Genomic DNA, 21,223 nt, shown 5'->3' with positions numbered 1-21,223 from the left:
TCTTCGGAGGTATGTATCTGATGTGAGCCATATTCTGAGTTATGAAGATCTCGAGCTTGAGCCAGATCTCTCATTTGAGGAGCAGCAAGTTCAGATACTTGATAGAAAAGATAAGGTCCTTAGAAATAAGATGATACCTTTGGTTAAGGTATTGTGGAGGAACAACAAGGTCGAGGAAGTGACCTAGGAGCTGGAGTCAGATATGCAGAGTCAGTATTCCGAGCTATTCAGGTAAATTTCGAGGATGAAATTTCTGTAAGGATGGGATAGTTGTAATGCCCTGAATTCTTCGATGTGGTTTAACGGCGGGATTAGTAGGCCGGGAGGGCCTTACTTGCTTAATTACGCCATTAATTTTTATTATGCATGTATATGTGAATTATATTATAATATGATGTTAAATGCATGCATGTGGGTCAACATTTTAAATTACAGGGGTGTGATGGTAATTTGGCCCGTTGAGGGTATAATTGTATATTTGTATGCATGTCGATGATATATGTTGAGACCACATTATAATGTGGGTTTGTTTGAGCAATTCGGCATGAGACGATCTTGGAATATTGATTAGCGTTCTAGTCACAACAGGTTTAAGTTTGGGGCTCGGGATGAGTCTCGGGGTGATTTTAATGACTAGAGCGTTATCGAGAATTAAAGGGTAACGAGATATAAATTATTGGTGTTTGAGATTATCGAGAATAAAGAGATTTGGAGAGCGTTAATTATGATTAACGAGATAGGTGGAAAATACCAATTTTTCCCTTGGGAGCCTTTAGAAACCTTAAATTGACCTAGGGTTATAGTGGTCATTTCACCCCTCGGATAGATATAAGCCATTTTTGGTTGAGAAAGAGTTAGAAAAACAGAGTATGTTCAAGAGCCTTCCCGTATCTATTTCTCCTTCATTTTCCTTTGATATTTTTGAACAATTCTTGAGGATTCAAGCTTGGGAAGCAAGCCTTGGGAGTTTGGGAGTGTGTTCCTCCATTGAAGAGCATCATAAGCTAAGCTTTGAGTAAGTTTCTAACCATAGAATTCCCTGGTTTGCCCTGTTTTAGTTCTGTTTTGCAGTTGTGATTTCTAGGTTGAGATATAGGTTTTGTTGGGAGTTTTGGCTAGGGTTCCTATGGTTGGGATGTTTGGGGTATGTTGAGATGGTCTTTGGGTTCATTTGGCATAAAAAATGGGATTTGAAAGCTTTGGAATAAGGTGGGAATCGAAGGAGATGAAGAAGGAGGATTCAGGGGGTTCCTGGTTTGGAGGTAGCGCTATAGGGCCCACCTTAGGGCGCTACAGCGCTACTCAGGGGGCAATTGGGCATGTTGGAGGTTATGAGAATAGTGCTGGGGCGCTAGGGGTCAGCGCTGTAGCGCTACCCTGTTCCTTCAAAGTCCCGTTTTGAGTGTTTTTAAGGGTTTTTGACTTGGGGTTTCGATCCTTAAGGCCGGGGATCAAATCTACTCACCGTGTGGGCATGTTTCGAGGTCCCGAGGGTGGTGCTTAGGTTAAGACCCTTTCATTGTGGATTCTCATTAATGGAGGTTATAATTGGTTGTGATTAGGTAACCGCTAAGGAACCAAAAGATCTATCATTCTAAGGGGTCGTCCTTATAATATCTCTCGCTCGAACCTAAAGTAAGAAAACTGCACCCTGTGTATATATGACATGCGTATTTGCTATTGAGGCATGTTGATTGATAAATGTGGACATGGATTGCATATTAAATGCTAATGAATGTTGATTACCAGTATATGGCATTGACTAATCAGGGACACTGACCTAAGAGTCAGAAACGGCATAAGCGTCCTGAACGTAGGGCCGAATGAAGATTAGATCTAATCGATATCAGTGTTGAATGGATCTAAGACATTAACACTAGATCGACCCTAAGGTCGATGAACTTATAAACACTTGGCTTGTCTAAGACTAGTTACTGAGAGCCAGGGCATAAGGCCCAGGTGACTGCTTGTCACATGGCTAGGGAACGATGTTCCAGGGTTATGACTCTATGGTGACGAGGAAGGTTATGTTGGTGACCAGTCACCATGCACCTATCCTGTTTAAGCTAATGAAAGGTTTACTTACCTGTTGAGCCCCGGTGACCCTATCGTCACAAGGCTGAAGGGAGTTATTCCCAATTTAGTGACTTTTGCGACTATCACCTATCTATTTTGGACTGATAGTCCTGAATGATTATTATGATCATTGTTGATATTATATCATGTTTTGTTGTGTTTTCTTGTTGGACCTTGGCTCATGGGTGCTAAATGGTGCAGTTAAAGGGAAAGAAAAGCTCGCCCAGCCTTGAGTTGAGAGCTTAGGTGGTGATGTGTACATATGCGGCCGCTTGACCACCACACCCAAGGAGTTCTGAGAGGACTAGGGGGTTTACCCTATTTTGCCGCTTAGGTCGGCGAGTTTGTAAATTTGAAACAGTAGTGGTCATTTTGTATAATGAACAACTTGTAAATGTTTGGAATAGCTCATGAGCGGTTTATATACTTAATGAAATATATATAATTTCTTTTTTATTGTTTTTCACCTTAACCTGTTAATAACACTTACAACACGTTTATAACCAAAGGACTCGGGTAGCGGGTCAAATTTCCGGTTCACCATTCACTGTAACTGTTCTTGGATAACCAGAGCGTTACACACATAATATAACTAAATAGATATAAAAACATATATAAACTAGAACAAAGGGCCACACCCTACGACACAGTCATATAGGGCTGAGCCCTACAACTCAATCATATAGGGTCGAGCCCTGCAACACAAGCTGTATGGGGTACAGTAGTTTTCTTACCTATGTCCCGAGCTTTCCAAGCACAGTTCCCTAGTCCAAACCTCACCGAAACCCTAATCACAACACATTAACTATTTCCACCCATCAAGTTCTTATCCATTAAGTTCCTTTGGGTCATAATTCTAATCTCCATGACGTTGAATTCTATCAATCCGGGTGATAAAATCCGTCCCGAGCCTTAACTATTAAATTTCCGAGCCTAAAACCTCTTCAAAACCCAAAAACACACTAAGTGCCATGGCCCTAGGGTCTCATGCTGCGGCCCCTAGCTCAACCCAAGGCCCTGCCTCAAAATAGCCCACACGCGGCGCGACCTTTCCTCAAGGGCGCTGTGCTGCGGCTCAGCAAGTACAGCGCCGCGACCCGAACCCTCGAGGCCAGAAAAACACACTCATTTCATCCATAAAAACCAATCTAATTAACCCCAAAAGCAAGCCAACAATCCAAACTAATCATCATAGAGGTTATACTATAGATTCAGCAACAAAACCTAACCAGAATTCTAGTTCAAAGCCTCATCGAACTCAAAGTTGAATCTTCATCTCTCAAACATGGAAAACTCTTACACACCAGCAGAAATTTCAAGCACAATTCAAATAATTTAAAGGCTTACACTTGCTTATTTGAGTCTCTAAGCTGATCTCCTAAGATCGAAGCTCCCCAAAATCCCAGCTCTAATTCCTTAATTTTTGACTAGTTTCCTCTAAGATGTCACTAGGCCTCCAAGCTTCCAAGGAAAAAGATGAGAGAGAGAGAGATAGAATGGGTGGGTCGGTTCCTATATTCTGAGTGTTTCTTTAACTTTGTTTTATTCAACTTAAGCTTCTAAGGTTACCTCAACGCTCGGGGTGCCAAAAACGTCCCCGAGGAAAAAATGGTAAATTTCCCCAATATTCCCTCCTAGGCATTCTAACCTCAAATATATATCCAAATATTTATTTCCATAACCCGATAACCCCATAAAATGAATGATACCCGAAATACCCCTCGACTCGCCCCGAGTCGGATTTTCGACCTCGTTGTGACTTTCTAGCTAACCGCTCCCTAGAACTGTCTCGGATCGTACAACACAGATATATCGCAGGTATATCACAATTATCACATTTATGCCCTAAGCGGGCTAAAATTACAATCATGCCCCTAATAACCAGTCAGGGCCCACATGCATATTTAATTCACCTAAACATGCATCACTAATCACATATTCACACAAATTCACATATTATAACAATAATTCACTTATTACCCTCCAGGCACGCTAATCAAGGTCCTAAGCCTTATTAGCAAATTTGGGTCGTTACAACTATCCCCTCCTTACAGAACTTTCTTCCTCGAAATTACCTGAATAACTCGGCATACCATTCCCGCATCTCTATTTCTAGTTCCCATGTCGCCTCCTCGACCTTGCTGTTCCTCCACAACACTTTCACCAAGGCGATGGTCTTGCTCCGCAAGACTTTCTCCTTCCGATCAAGAATCTGAACTGGTTTCTCCTCATAAGACAAATCCCGATCCAGCTCCAAATTCTCATAACTCAGAACATGCGTCGAATCAGACACATACTTCCGAAGCATGGACACGTGAAACACATAATGAACCCCTGATAAGGCTGGAGGCATCGCCAATCTGTAAGCTACCTCTCCAACTCGTTCCAAAATCTCAAAGGGGCCAAAAAACCTAGGTCTTAGCTTGCCTCGAAGACCAAATCATTTCACTCCCCTCAAAGGTGAAACCCTAAGGAACATATGATCACCAACCTGAAACTCCACGCTCCTGCATTTCAGATATGAATAAATCTTCTGGCGACTCTGGGGGGCGAGCATTCGAGCTCTAATCTTTTCAACCACCTCATTGGTCCTCTGAACCATTTCAGGACCTAAATACCTCCTCTCACTTGTCTCATCCCAATGGATAGGGTATCTGAATTTCCTCCCGTAAAGCATCTCATACGGAGCCACTCTGATAGTCGCCTGATAACTGTTGTTGGACGAGAACTCAATTAAAGGAAGATACTTACTCCAAGATCCCCCAAAATCTTGCACACAGGCTCATAGCATGTCCTCCAATATCTGAATCGTCCTCTCAGTCTGTCCATCTGTCTGAGGATGATCAGCGGTACTAAACCGTAACTATGTGCCCATAGCCTTCTGTAGACTATCCCAGAACTTGGAAGTGAAGGTGGGGTCCCTGTCGGATACTATCGACCTCGGAGCCCCATGCAGTCGAACAATCTCCTTCACATATAGCTCAGCATACTGCTCCATAGTATAAGTCGTCCCGACTGGTAAAAAGTTTGTGAACTTGGTGTACCTATCCACAATCACCCACACCGAGTAATGCTGTCCCACGGTCTTTGGACAACCAACTACGAAGTCCATGGCGATATCTTCCCACTTCCACTCCGGAATCCCTAGAGGCTGTAGAAACCCTGCTGGGCTTTGATGTTCATCCTTGATCTGCTGATAAGTTAAGCACTTGGCCACATAATCCACCACATCCCCCTTCATGCCTGACCACCAATACAAAGCTCTGAGATCCTGGTACATCTTCATCGTACCCAGATGTAAGGAATAGGGAGTGGTATGCAGTTCATCTAAAATCTCTCGCCGGATATTTGAATCCATCGGAGCACAGATCCGACCCTTATACTTCAGTATCCCCATCTCTAAGATAGAAAGTCCTTAGCCGATCCGACTAAAACGTTCTTCCTGTAACCCATCAACTGGGAATCATTCCCCTGTGCCTCCTTGATCCTCTCAAGGAGCGTAGACTGAAGAGTGATGTTGGCTAACCGACCAACCACCAACTCTATACCCTCTCTGGTCATCTCCTCCGCTAGGTTATCGGATATCTGTCTTGAACTGAACAGCTGTCCTGGGCCCTTCCTACTCAATGCATCAGCCACTACATTAGCCTTCCAAGGATGGTATAGGATATCACAATCGTAATCCTTAACCAACTCCAGCCACCGTCTCTGGCGCATATTCAGATCCTTCTGAGTAAAGAAGTACTTCAAACTCTTATGGTCGGTGTATATCTCGCACTTCTCACCATATAGATAATGTCTCCAAATCTTAAGTGCGAATACCACCGCTGCCAATTCTAGATCATGTGTGGGATATCTCTACTCATACTCCTTTAATTTTCTCTATGCGTGGGCTATCACCTTCCAAGCTTGCATCAACACACACCCTAAACCTTGTCTGGAAGCATCACAATAAACCACGAACTTCTCATTGTCCGTCGGTAGACTCAACACTGGCGCAGTGATCAGTTGCCGCTTCAACTCTTTGAAACTATTCTCACTTCTTCTTCTTCTTTATCAACTCTATCAACGGTGTAGCTATTCTGAAAATCCCCTCAACGAACCACCAGTAATACCCTGCCAATCCCAGAAAACTCCTCACCTTAGGAACACTGCTCGGTCTATGCCAGTCTCTCACTGCCTCAATCTTATTTGGGTCAACCAGAATCCCCTCCTTACTAATAATATGGCCCAAAATTGTAACTTGTGGTAACCATAACTCGCACTTGCTGAACTTAGCATATAGCTTATGCTATCTTAACCGCTACAATACCAAACGCAGATGCTGCTCATGCTCTGTCTCTGACTAAGAGTACACCAGAATGTCATCGATGAACACGATTGCGAACTTATCTAAATAATCCTTGAAAACCCTATTCATCGTAACCATAAAAGTTGTTGGGGAATTGGTTAATCCACAGGACATAACCAGGAATTCATAGTGTCCATACCTCGTGCGGAAAGCGGTCTTCGGTATGTCCTCCTCTTTGATCCTTAACTGATGGTAACTCAACCGGAGATCTATCTTAGAAAACACTATCTTTCCTTGCAGCTGGTCAAATAAATCATCAATCCTAGGCAGTGGGTACTTATTCTTAATGGTCAACTTGTTCAGCTCTCTGTAGTCAAGTCACATCCTAAGAGATCCATCCTTCTTCTTAACAAACAACACTGGAGCACCCCATGGCAAGAAACTTGGTCTGATGAACCCCAAATCCCGTAACTCCTGCAACTGAATCTTCAACTCCTTCAACTCTGCCGGAGCCATTCTATAAGGTGTCCTAGATACTGTCTCCACTCCTAGTACCAATTCTATAACAAAGTCAATCTCCTGCTGCGGCAGCAGCCCTGACAGATCTACTGGAAATAAATCTAGAAACTCGCACACCAGCCTGGTCTCCCTCGGTCCAACCGGTACAACCTTAGAGGTATCCACAACACTCACTAGGAATTCTATGCAACCTTCCTGCATCAGGTCTCTAGCCTTCAATGCTGAGATCATAGGTACCCGCAGTCCACTAACTATTCCCACAAATACAAAGGGTACCTCCCCTTCTGGTTCAAAAGTCACCATCCTGCGCTTGCAGCCGATCGTCACCCCATACTTCGATAGCCAATCCATCCCTAGGATTACATCGAAGTCATCCATCTCAATTTCAATCAGATCAACAAACAATTCCCTACCATCTACCTCTACTGGTAAAGCTCTAATCCACCTCCTAGAGACTACCAGTTCCCCAGTCGGAAACAAAGTCTGAAAACCCCTAGCATACAGAACACTAGGCCTACACAACTGGTCCATCACTTTAACAGACACAAATGATTGAGTAGCTCCTGAATCAAATAATGCAGTATAAAACGAACTAGCACTAGAGATCTGACCTGTCACAACTGAGGGGCTAGCCTCCGCCTCAGTCTGAGTCAAAGTACACACCCCGGCAGGAGCGAGACTGTCGCCCTACTTTGGCTACTCCTTCCTGGCTTGTGGGTAGTCCTTCTTCAGATGATTAGCACTCCCACAGACAAAGTAGGCCCTAATCCTGCACTCACCCTGATGTCGTCGTTTGCACAGAGGACACACTGGAAAACTCCTCCTGTTGTCACTTCCACCCTGACGGCCACTAAAACCACCCCGTGCCCTCCTATCTGAACTGGGAGGAACAACGGAATCTGGAGCCTTCCTCTTCTGCTCACTGGAGCCACTACGCCGACTGAATCCAATAGAAGGAGGCGCTGTCCTCCTGGCATCGCGCCTAACAGCGTTCTCTCTCCAAATCTGGTCCTCGACCCCCTCAGCTGTAAGGGCCTTGTCGATAACCTGAGCATAGGTAGTAGTCTCTAGATCTAAGGTGATCTTCACATCACAGGCGATCATAACATTCAATCCCCGTACGAATCTATCTCTTCTTGCCGCATCTGTCAGCACTAAATCTGGCCCAAACTTCGCCACGGTCATCCGGCTCTGAGTCAGGTTGATAAACTCATCAACCTTTGCAGCTCGGACTACAACACTATAGTATTTCTCGTTGAAAATGTTGCAGAACTCCTCCCAGGTCATAACTGTCACATTCCTCCTCTGAACTACTACATCCCACCAGATGCGGGCATCCTCTCTGAACATGTAGCTTGCACAAGCTACCCTCTCATTCCCCTCAACCCTCATAAAGTCGAGAATAGAGAAAATCATATTCATCCACTGCTCTGCCCGCAGTGGGTCTGGTCCACTCTCAAAGGTGGGAGGATGCTGCTTTCTGAACCTCTCATACAAAGGTTCCCACTTATTCTCCACAACAGGTTGGACTGGTGTTGGTGCCATAACCTACTAAATTGGCAACCCTGTGACCTGTGGAGGGGCTTGTTACCTCAACTGTCAAAGTTCTTCTGTACGCTGCAGTCTTGCTTCCATTTCTACAAACATCTCTTGCCAATTCTGTGGGACAGGTGGAGGGTCCTAACCCTGGTTATCATCCCTGGCCCGACTGCCGCGGAGTCTAGATGATTGTCGAGGCATCTCTACAAATATGCCTGCAATCAATGACCCCGCTCATCAGGCATGATAACAACATCCAATACCACCTCCCAATTACATCAGTCATCCATAAGCAACAATCCACATAACACTCAGATAGCATATAACACATAGCAGGCCATGCCCTGACATCATGCATACATTAAATCATTCATCAAGCTCTATATAGAATAAGCAGGCAAACAGGGCATTTAAGCACATATTTCAACATAATAGTCAGTCATACTAACCAACCTTGGCTTTCCACTGACAACGAGCGTACATGTTCGGTAATTATCCAGAAACCATAAACCTTGGCTCGCTCTGATACCAAGTTGTAATACCCTACTGCCTTAGAGTCGTTACTAAGTGATTTTAAAATGTGCAATTAACTCGCTAATCGAGGTTTTAGGACAAAAGTGTAATTAAATCATAATAAAAGTCATAAACCTGAGAATAAACCTTTCATTGAAAAACTATAAAACGTTTAACATTTGGGATCCCAAAAACATTGTTTAGAAATATGTACAACTCCAAATATAACCAGAGTCGACTAAACAACAAAATTTAAGCTTAGTACAATCATCCCCGAAAAGCACCCCTGGCCGTGGCAGCCAGGAAGACCAGACCTGTATGCGCCACTCATCACGCTCACCATACTCAAGGTTGATCGACTTTCCCCTTGCCTTTACCTGTACCATAGAGCACCCGTGAGCCGAAGCTCGACAAGAAAACCCTCATAAGCAGATAATATATGCATATCAAACGCCTAACATAAAATCAAACCATCATCAGGTTATACACATACGACCATGCTGTCCCAAGCGCTTTACCAGGCCCTGGGTCCACGGTCTATACCGTAAGGATGTCCCAGGTATCCTTGAGGGTCTCGCCTTGGCAACTCGCGCTTTACCCTTGCTGTTCTCGGCCTTCGCCGCTCCCGGCCATCGCCGTTCCGTCATTTATATACACACATAATATAACTAAACAGATATCAAAACACATATAAACACGAACAAATGATCACGCCCTGCAACACAGTCATATAGGACTGAGCCCTGCAACTCAGTCATATAGGGCCGAGCCCTGCAACACAAGCTCTATGGGGTATAGTAGTTTTCTTACCTGTGTCCCGAGCTTTCCAAGCACCGATGTCTCGAGCACAGTTCCCTAGTCCGAGCCTCGCCGAAACCCTAGTCACAACGCATTAACAATATCCACCCATCAAGTTCTTATCCATTAAATAGTTGGGTCATAATTATAATCTCTGGGACGTTGAATTCTATCAATCCCGGTGATAAAATCCATCCCGAGCCTTAACTATTGAATTCCCGAACCTAAAACCTTTTAAAAACCCAAAAATTCACTAAGCGCCACGACCCTAGGGACTCATGCCACAGCCCCCAGCTCAACTCGAGGGCCTGCCTCAAAATAGCCCACACGCGTTGCGGCCCTTTCCTGAAGGGCGCCGCGACGTGCCTCCAATTCCAGACGCCCCAAGTTCTAAGGGGCTGCGGCTCAGCAAGAACAGCATTGCGGCCCGACCCCTCGAGCCCAGAAAAACACACTCATTTCATCCAAAAAAAAACTAATCTAATTAACCCCAAAAGAAAGCCAACAATCCAAACTAATCATCACAGAGGTTATACTATAGATTCAGCAACAAAACCTAACCAGAATTCTAGTTCAAAGCCTCATCAAACTCAAAGTTGAATCTTCATCTCTCCAACATGCAAAACTCTTACACACCAGCAAAAATTTCAAGCCCAATTCAAATAATTTAAAGGCTTAACCTTACTTATTTGAGTCTCTGAGCTGATCTCCTAAGCTCCAAGCTCCAAGCCTCAAGCTCCCAAAAATCCCAGCTCCAATTCCTTAATTTTTGACTAGTTTCCTCCAAGATGTCACTAGGCCTCCAAGCTTCCAAGGAAAAAGATGAGAGAGAGAGATAGAATGGGTGGGTCGGTTCCTATATTCTGAGTGTTTCCTTAACTTTGTCTTATTCAACTTAAGCTTGTAAGGTTACCTGAAGGTTCGGGGTGCCAAAAACGTCCCCGAGGGAAAAATGGTAAATTTCCCCAATATTCCCTCCTAGGCATTCTAACCTCAAATATTTCTCCAAATATTTATTTCCATAACTCGATAACCCCATAAAATGACTGACATCCGAAATACCCATTGACTCGCCCCAAATCAGATTTTAGACCTCGTTGTGACTTTCTAGCTAACTTCTCCCTAGAACTGTCTCGGATCGTGCAACACAGATATATCGCAGGTATATCACAATTATCACATTTATGCCCTCAGCGGGATAAAATTACAATCATGCCCCTAATAACCAGTCAAGGCCCACATGCATATTTAATTCACCTAAACATGCATCACTAATCACATATTCACACAAATTCACATATTATAATAATAATTCACTTATTGCCCTCCCAACACGCTAATGAAGGTCCTAAGCCTTATTAGCAAATTTGGGTCATTACAACCATCCCCCATATGGACCAACTTTTTGGGGTGCTGGGGCCATTTGCTGCTCTTGTGGTTGCGGCGGAGGCGGAGGCTGAGTCTGAGGCTGAGCCTGTTGTCGCCGTTGCTGCAATATCTCATCAACTTATTGTCGCAGTCTGGCAATTTTCGCAATGTTGTCAACTGGCGGCGGCGGTGGTGCATTGCGGCTGGCAGCAGCACGCACTCCCCTTCTACGAACTGGAGGGGCTTCATTGATCACCGGAGCAACGTTGGAGGCATTTCAATTGGTGCGAGCAGACCTTCGGAGCGACATCGTAGTAGAGTTCTAATAGTAGAGAAAAACATGTTAGAACTTGACCCTAATAGGCTCTAAAGAAAAAACTTAATCTAAACAAACATAACTCGGACTTATTAATTATGGCTTCTTATGAAAATTATATAAGTCTTCTTTATTATTAGAGTGGGTTTCTATACTTAGAAAAATAAGCCATCTTTATTTTCTAAGTCTATTTCCAATCATCCTATATTACTTAATTCTCAGGCTCGAAATTCATCTTTGTTCCAAAGTTAACCATATTGAGGGAGGGCTAGGATCAGTAAAATTGTTCCCACTACTATGGCCCCCTAACTCTCAATATAGAAACCCAGTTCATTGTTTTGTATCCACCCTCACCAAACTTAGTCATTATTTATTATGATTGCAAAAGAAAAAAAATCAAACTCATACATGATAACAAAATAACCATGATATTAATTTGGAAAAAAGTTTTCACTATTTAAAATCATAAAAGAAAAGAAATAATAAATTAAAATAAACAATGAAACTAATCGATTCTAAAAATCGGGATCTTCTACATCTGATCCTTCATCTAGCATATCGTCATCTATCTCTTCGTAATCATCATTGTCTTGTGCCTCAAAATTCCCTCAAGGATGATTCGTAAAAATTCTATGTTTTTGTTCATTTGCAAATTGAAATTCCATTTTTGAAGTGAACCTAAGTATGAGAAAATAATATCTCATGGCTACCGACAATTCATCTTCGTCATCTATCGTCTCCCAAATTTCTTCTAAGGCTGCAATCACATTATTGCTCTGTTGATCTCATCATGATCTACTTAGATTCTTGGAGGTGACCTATCTCCCTGTGGAGCAAAAGTAGCCTTCGAGTGATTCTCTCTAGCACTCCTACAGTTTTTCTTAGTTCTCTAATTCTTTTTAGGGCCTTAATGGCTCAGATATCCTCATAAGTTAATGCCTCATTCATTCTTAACTGAAAACATAAAGGCTAAAATCATTAGCTATACATATAAACATAATAACTATAACTTAAACACTTACTTGGCGGTCAGATTCGGAGCTTTGAGTGTGTGTATCAAGGAGAACTTCATGTGAATGAATCGTTGCTCTGATACCAACTGTAATGACCCAACTAATTCTAGACTTTGGACCATTAATAACTACTATACATAAACACTAATCTTAAAAAACACATACATATAAAATACTCATAACTTTATTAAAAACTGTAAAGCAAAGATTAACATGCTTAAAATTCAAGGTGTTATATGGTATCCCATTGTTTGAAAATAAAACATATCTTAAATTATAAATAAATTCGTTACAAGATCAAATGCGAAAAAATACATATAAAGCATAATTGAAATGACTAAAAACAACTTCATCATCGAATCGTTCATGTAGTCCACTGAATCCATTCTCCCTCAATACAAAATCCCAGGCTGCCAATCTTACCGCCGCCATAACTATTTTCCTGCACATATAAAACAAAGGAATGAGCCTAATGCCCAGCAAGGAAAATCTACTACAAGCATGAAACATAAACATAAGCTATAAACATATAACATATAGCTATAAACATATATCATAATTCTAACCCATGTACATGGTAACTATTGGGGTTTGCTAACTAAGCAACTATAAGCCTCCAAATACAATGAGGTTTTCTAGCTAAGCAAATATAAGCCCCAAGAACATAAAAGTGTTGGGATTTGCTATTTAAGCAACTATAAGCCCCATATATCATAACATATAAAAACATACTATAGCATAATCATATAAACATTTAATAACTATCCTATTTTCCTTACCAAATACCGAGATGTGAGAACAAGGACGAGATTTTGGAACACTCCTAAAAACCATTAATGCGAAGGTGAGTATTTCTAAAAGAAGAGATGAAAAGAAATGAGTCTAAACTACCGAGAAGAAGAGCATACCGAAATGAAACCTCAAGTTCAAAGAACTTAGATGCCTAACCAAGAATGGAAAATACTGAGTTAGGATTTGAGTAGAGAAAAACTATAAAAACTAATGAAACAAAAAGAACTGAACTAGGGATATGAATACCTTTGAATGCACTATGACCGAACTACACCTCGAAATCGAAATACACGCTATGAACCTTACTTCCCAAGTGTTTAATAAGCTTAAAATGATAAAGCTCATAACCCCAACCCAAGTGTTTAACACTCTAAAGTAAACCTAGCAGCTTGAAGGCTCTGAACTCAGCTTGAAGAATGAAAGAAATGGATGGGTACTAAGTTCTATTTATAGAGTTCAAGAATGAAAAGATCTTCTTTTAGCTTGAATAAAAATAATGACTTTTTAATTGAAAAAGATTTGAATAATCATTCAGCAGAGGCTTAAGACTCGGTCAAAAGATTCTGAGGCTTATCAAGAGGTTATGGAATAAAATGTTCTCGGTTTCAAAATTATTCAAAAATAATGTCGTAGAGCCGATATATCGCTCATGGTAGGCGATATATCGCCTGGGCTTATGTTCCCGAGGCTTGTCGAAGTGTTCGTGCGAAGTTACGTGTTTTTTGTATTCCCCGAGTGGCGATATATTGCCCCCTGGAGCTGCGATATATCGGCATACACTGAAATTTTATACATGTAATTGCACTTTTTCAGCCTAATTTGAATTGAGTAAACAACTTTGACTGAGTCCTATAACGATTTCAAAGCTGCTGGCAGACTCTGGGATTTTCAAATATTACTCTTAATAAACTATTCCTCAAAAATACTTAATTTCTCAATAAACATGCACACGACAAGTGTCATTACCTTATTGGGTCTAATTAAACCTTATAGTATAATAAATATCATCTTCATAACCAGCTATATTAATCAAACCTTATGTTATAATTAATATTCTTAAACTACAGGTTAAACTTAAAAAATCTACAAGTGTTGCTATTAGTGTCCAACTAAGTCCCGGCTTGAACCAAAATCCACAGTAATAAACATACTACAACTATTACTATCTATTACTACTACTACTACTATCTAACTAGCTAAGTAAAGTTCTTGGCCTCTAAAATTGTGTAGGGTCCAGATGGATCCAGAACCCTAATTCTCTGCATGTTTTTGTTTTAAGGTTGAACTTACTAGGCATTTTCTCTTACCTAGTTGTTTCCTGTTGTAGGTAAGAACAAGGGCAAGGCAGAGCAGTGAGTGCTGGAGTCTACCTTGCAAATGTACATGTGGATTGACCTTTTGGGAAGCCATTTTATTTTTGGAAATGTTGTGTAATTTTCCTAAACTAGGATCACTCTACTCTTTATAAATTATGTTTGTAATTAAATGTAAAGTATGGCCATATGACTTCTTAAAAAGTTTTTTTTATATGAGTTTTTGAGACATTTTGTTAAATGAAAACATTTATATTTCTGCATTATCGAGTCTTGAAAATCTCATGCCATGTGTCTCTATTCTCCCAGTGGGAGACGTTAGAAGTACATGACTTCCAACATCTCCCATTGGGAGACGTGGGACACATGGCACGTCTCCGAGTAGAAGACGTTGGAAGTCCTCACTACATATACGTACTGCGCGACTTGGCTTCTTTCTTTCACCTTCTTCTTGCACGATTGCACAGAGGAATTTGGGGAAAATTTCTACGATATTAGAGCTTCGAAGTTAAAATTTTTTCTCCATTTTCAAGCTTTTGAGGTAAATTTTCTTGAAAAAAATTATGTGTTTAGTATTAAGATGAAATATATATATATGCGATTTTGTGTTAGTTTTTTATGATTATGAGTTTTTTCAATGGATTTATAGGATTTTCTTGGAGAATATAAGAGGTGTACGAACTTGAGATTTTGACTCAAAATTTCTATTTCAAGCACATATTTGAGGTAAGTTTTCAAAATTATAAGTATAAATCATTGTTAAAATGATATTTAGTGAAATTTTTCTTTATTAGTTATGATTGTTAGTAGATTTTGAGTGAGTTTATAAGAAAATAACTTTATTGACAATGTAGAAATAATATAAATTTTAATTTTACATATGACATTGTATAGATTTGATTCAAGTATATATGTTTATGAATTTTAAATTTTTTTTATTATTATTTAATTAAAAATTATTTATATATATATTTATTAACATTATATCTAGGTTGATTATATATAGTTATGTTAAAATAATTTTTCTAAATAATTTAAAAAATTAGAAATATATGAAAATATGCTTTTTTGTTGATTATTGAGTTTTTAGTGACTTAGTTGTTAGAGTTTATAAGTCTAAGCTCTATTATTTTAAGGTTCATTAGTGGCTCATTAGAATTCTTTTTATTTGTTTTGTAATAATTTATTTATTAATTAATTTTAATGTTTTAGGTTGAGATTTTGTTGGAGTGAGATTTTATGGTGATGTTTGCCTCAAAATATCTATTTCATACACACATTTGAGGTAATCAGGTTTCTAAAATTACAAAAATAAGTTATATATGGCTAGAGATTTAGTGATATTTTTTTATTAATTATTAACTTAATTTTGTTGGTTGTGGATTTTATATAGCAAAGTGGATTGCTAATGTAACGACCCAACTATCTATGAGGCTTGGGTCATTAAACCTACTAGACATAACTACAACTTTGAATAGAACATACATAAGAAAATTCGTAACTTTATTGAAACTTTGAAAGAAAAAAAATATTTGTAATACATAAATGAGCTCATTCTTTTAAAATAAAACATAACTTTAAATAAAATTGTTTACAAAGCTAAATGCGGAAAAATACATGAAAACATAATTTAAAGAGACTAAAACAAAAGACATTGTCCTCGAATCGACACGCAGCCCATCGACTCCATTCACCTCCATACACACACCAAGCTTCCAAGAATCCTTCCGCCTTTGCATCTATTTTCCTACATCACACTAAAAGAAAAGGAGTGAGCCTAATGCCTAGCAAGGAAAAACTACTAACAACATAAAACATATACAAAAAATTATAACATAACATATACTATAAACATATCATAACATATACTATAAACATACCATAACATATACTATAAACATATGTCTATAAAAACGTACACCGTACAATACTATACTAATAATGGCCATTATGACATGTGATAAACCATCTACGTCCTCTGTCTAATATTTGAGGTAGGTTAGATCACATGTAGTGTATGATAACCCATCTAGGTCCCCTGTCTAATATTTGAGGTAAGGTAAATCATAACATAACACATTAAAACATAAACTTATCATAACATAACATAAAAGCATAACATATCATACAAACATATAAGAACTAGCCTATTTTCCTTACCAAAGTCGGGATATGAGAACAAATGCGGGACGTGGAACACTCCTAAAACCAGCAATAGAATAGTGAGTATTTCTAAAGGAAAGAGATGAAAAGAATAGAACTAAACCACCAAGAGAAAACTTACTGAAAATCACCTTAAGTTCAAAGAACTTAAAAACCTAACCATAAACCATAACAAAAGTTAGAACCATAATGAAAACTAAAGAAACTAAGGAATCAAACAGAATTGAACTTAAGAATAAGGGTACCTTTGTTGACCTTATGGATTGGCCTAACTCCAATGCCGAAATACTCTAATCCTCACTTCCCAAGTGTTTGATAAAGCTTAAGAATCATAAAGCTTTTTCTTTCCCAACCCAAGTGTATAACTTTTATGGTATCACTAGCACCTTGGAGTCTGATCACAGCTGAAGAGTAAGTGAAAGGGCTGGGTACTATGTCCTATTTATAGAGGTAAGGAGTGAAACTAACCCTATTTTGATTTGAATAAAAATAATGAATTTAATTGAAGATAATTGAATATTCATTAATCAGAGGCTGAAGACTCGGTCAAAAGTAACAGAGGTAGGTCTAAGGAGTCAACGGTGGTTTATACAAATTAAAAAAAAATTAAATAAATATGGGCGATATATTGCCCCTATGTGTTGATATATCGGCTGCCTCTAGTTCCGAGTCTCTGTTCGTACGATCATGCAACGTCAACGTGTTTTCCGTATTCATCGTCAGGCGATATATCGGTTCTAATGCTGCAATATATCAGCATACGTGATTATTTTAAACACGTAATTCCACTTTTTCAACATAATTAAGGTTGGATAACTACTTTGACTGAGTCAAACTACGACCCTAACAGTTTCTGGTGAAGACTAAGTCTTATATTCTCTTATTTTATCATTAAAATAATTATTCCTTAATAATCATGCTTATGACAAGTATCATATTCCTATTGGCTCTATCTAAACCTTAGGTTATTATAATTATCATATTTATAACCAGCAATCACTACAAGAAGAAATGCTTTTAATAACATCAAAAATGTGTTATCAAAACATACCATAACACTTTATGATGTGTTAAGACCGACTATGTTATCGTAGGTCAGGGTACTTTACATAACACTTTATCATTGTTATACAGATGTGTTATTATACTGTCAACGATAACACACTTTCTGTGTTATTTTAATAAATAGATAAGTGTTTAATTATATTATTTATAGTCGATTATATAACACATTTCAATACTTATAAATTTGTGTTATACTACACTTTAGTATAACACATTTTGTGTTTACTACACTTTAGTACAACACATTATTTGTGTTATATAATGATGTTTGCATAACAAAATTCTTTACTTATAAAAAGTGTTATTGTAATAGATATTATAACACATTTTTCGTATTATTTTAATATTTAGATAAGTTTAAATTCTCATTATATATTCATTTATATAACACTAATTTATTCTACATTTTTTTTATACAGTAGTTATTACAAATTTTTTCTTTTATTGTGAAGAACAAAATCTAACCATAAGAAAAATAAGAAAATATAAATAAATTCTTATTAATGTCTTCAATAGAATTACAATAGTTAGTCTTGTTTAGGCTTACAAATTTTAATACAAAATAAATTCTACCAAGTTATAATTCTAACATCACTGAATATGTAACAAGAAGTGTACAATGTTGGAGAAATAAATTATTTGATTCTAAAGACCTCAATAAATATTGCTTAATTTTGTTCCGAAGAAATATGATCTCATTACCTGCAAATTGCAAAATAAATCATTAAATTATTAGCAAAGCAAGAGGTGAATTGTTATGTTAGAAGCAAAAATTATATGAACAGAATGGGAGAATGAGCTAAAAACTAAATAACAGTGAACCACATAGAATGATAGAAGAGCAATGATGTCCAACAGTGATAATGTATGAATTATGTCCTCTAGCAATCACTTGAATTGGAACAGTCTATGTAGAAGAGAACTAATTGATGGTGCTCTTATAAAATCAACAATTTTTTCTCTCGTTGGTTGGTTGCTAAGAAAATTTCTATGAAATATTGGCAGAAGGAACAAAAGATTCAAGTATAAGTATATGCAACTAAAAGTGCTACAAAGTTGTGAAATGTAAACTCTACTATACATATAGTTTAAGTAAAAGCCATTCTAATGAACAGCAACAACAAAAAAAAAACATGCTTATATAATTTAAATCAGAGATATTATAAAGACAAGACATCCATACAACACAAAGTAACTAAATATATGAATAACACAAATAACTTTGAGTACCCAACTAGTGATGTTTTGCAAGACCTAGTGTAGAAAGCCTTTGCTATTTGAGGATAAAATTTTAGTGTGGAATAAGAGTGATTAAGTAAAAATATAAATGACATAAATATTATCAGAAGCTACTCTATTGAAACAAATATAGATAAATCATTAAACTAGTTTCCACTCTTAAGTCATATATGCCTTATTACTACCAATGCATATCTCTTCATGCCCAAAGGTTTCGATTTTCAAAGTTATTCACCTATGTCTAAGGAAGAGCTACACATCAGATTAATACTCATATATGATGAAATAAAACGAACAAAAAAATAAGTATAGAATCCATAATAAGAGTAAGAAGTTTGACAAGCATTTATACTATTTAGTGAGTTCATTTCTATCTTTTGACATGATTAACTTGCCAAGAAAACAAATTACCACTAAGAATCATTTCCATTGTCAACTAAAAACCGTGCATCAAATTAATAAACAAACTTTCAACAATTTAACTAGCCAACAAATAAAGGATAAAACCCACAAAGAACAACTTTTAAATATAATGCTCCCCTTTGATTAATTTGTGTGAAGAAAAAAAAAGTCTATTGAACCACACTACCATTATAATAAAATAAATCAACTTTACCATGATATTATTGGCTCTCTCAATTCACCTCAGCAATAAAATCTAGCTGGAAAGCAGAGGAAAACCGAAAAACCAGGTAGTGGTGGGTACTAGTTATAAGTAGCACACAAATACACCAAGAAACTATGCATCACAGTCAATGTAGAGACCAAAGAAACAAAACAAATGAGTTTCTTTTGTTCAACCATCAAAGAGGGTATTTTAGAAAATAAAATAAAATAAATAAACCATCAAAGGTGGTGATATCATAAACCATTAAGCTTTTTTTAATATTATCTTTTGTATTAATTTAACATCATTAAGCTTTGGTCTTTCTTTCTCACATTTTTTTTCTTTTTATATTTTGTCATTTGTAGTCTAAGCTTGTAACACTATATATTATTATGTATTTTTAATAAATTTGAAATTATGATATTACCACAAGAGTCAAAGAAGTATATTATCCATATAACAAATAATATGGTATCCATTCTAAAATATGTTTTCATCAATGTAATACTTCATTTTTAAACCCAAGATGATAAAAGTTACTAATTTTCTCTTCCCCATTAGCCATTACTCAACCTACTCCTCCTCGTGCATTAGTCATTACTCAACCTACTCTTCCTCATGAAAAACCCAGAACAAAAAATACCATATTCTAACTTATTGTAGACAAATTAAAGAACGATATGTACTTAGTTATAAAGATGAATAAGCAGTTTATATATACCATTATCACATATAAAAAGTTCAACGTGGTATGTATTATATAATACTACATGTAGCTCATAAATAATATCAAATCTGATTCAAACCCAAGATAATGAGCAGTGATTAGTAGCCGTCAATTTCACCGTGAGAGACAAGTGGACATATGAACAACTTTGGTGATAGTGGCTTCGAAGGTACCTTCCATTGCAGTATTAGCATTAAAAATATTATTACCAACAAACTTGAATTCAACTAAGATACTTATGTCTATTCAAATTGATAAACTTAAGGAGGAAGATGAAAACATAGGAAAATTACCCACAAAATAAGTTGTTTAATACATCGATTTCCACTCAACAATAAATGACACAAACACTAGTCTCATTAAGGCATTTTGACAAACACATGATCCACAAATTAGGAAAGAAAGAAAAGCTAGCAAATTACAAGCAAATAAAATAAAAAAGCACATAGAACAAAAAATCAAGTAATCAATTGAAACAAAAACTAGATTATGCCTATATCACCTTTTTTCTTGATCTCCTTTTGTACAAAGGTCTCCTTGTTCTCTTCCCAATTTTTCCACACAAATCATTGTTCTCCTTTTTTATGTGCTAATAAAAAACAAAGTAAAGGTGAAAAATGTCCATATTCATGTGAAAAGAAAAAGTAATGACATGCCTAATCAATAAAAATGAAACTTATATGCTAAATATATAAATATATATTATTTATATACACAAATATTAATAATGAATGATTGTTTGTGTCTTTGATGAGAACCTCTCAAATCCATTTGACATGAACGAGAAATACATCAACTCATTAAAGAATGAAAGAAAAAAATCTGAAAGAAAAAAAAATAACAGATGAAAAAAAAAACAAAAAGAAAAGTGAACTCAATCCAGG

General features: G+C 37.7%; 1 long non-coding RNA gene across 1 annotated transcript; it reads right to left on the bottom strand.

Annotated features, from left to right (window-relative positions):
- Positions 1-18,242: 18,242 nt before the first annotated feature.
- On the bottom strand, positions 18,243-20,951 carry LOC133829406 (uncharacterized). Its single transcript, XR_009891750.1, has 2 exons — positions 20,842-20,951; positions 18,243-18,468 (listed from the first exon to the last, which is right to left on the bottom strand). It is a non-coding gene; the product is annotated as an uncharacterized LOC133829406 (long non-coding RNA).
- Between the last annotated feature and the right edge of the window lie 272 nt (positions 20,952-21,223).

Source organism: Humulus lupulus, chromosome 4, assembly GCF_963169125.1.
Source record: "Humulus lupulus chromosome 4, drHumLupu1.1, whole genome shotgun sequence".
Lineage (NCBI taxonomy): Eukaryota > Viridiplantae > Streptophyta > Magnoliopsida > Rosales > Cannabaceae > Humulus > Humulus lupulus.
This window is presented reverse-complemented; position numbering and strand designations above follow the sequence as displayed.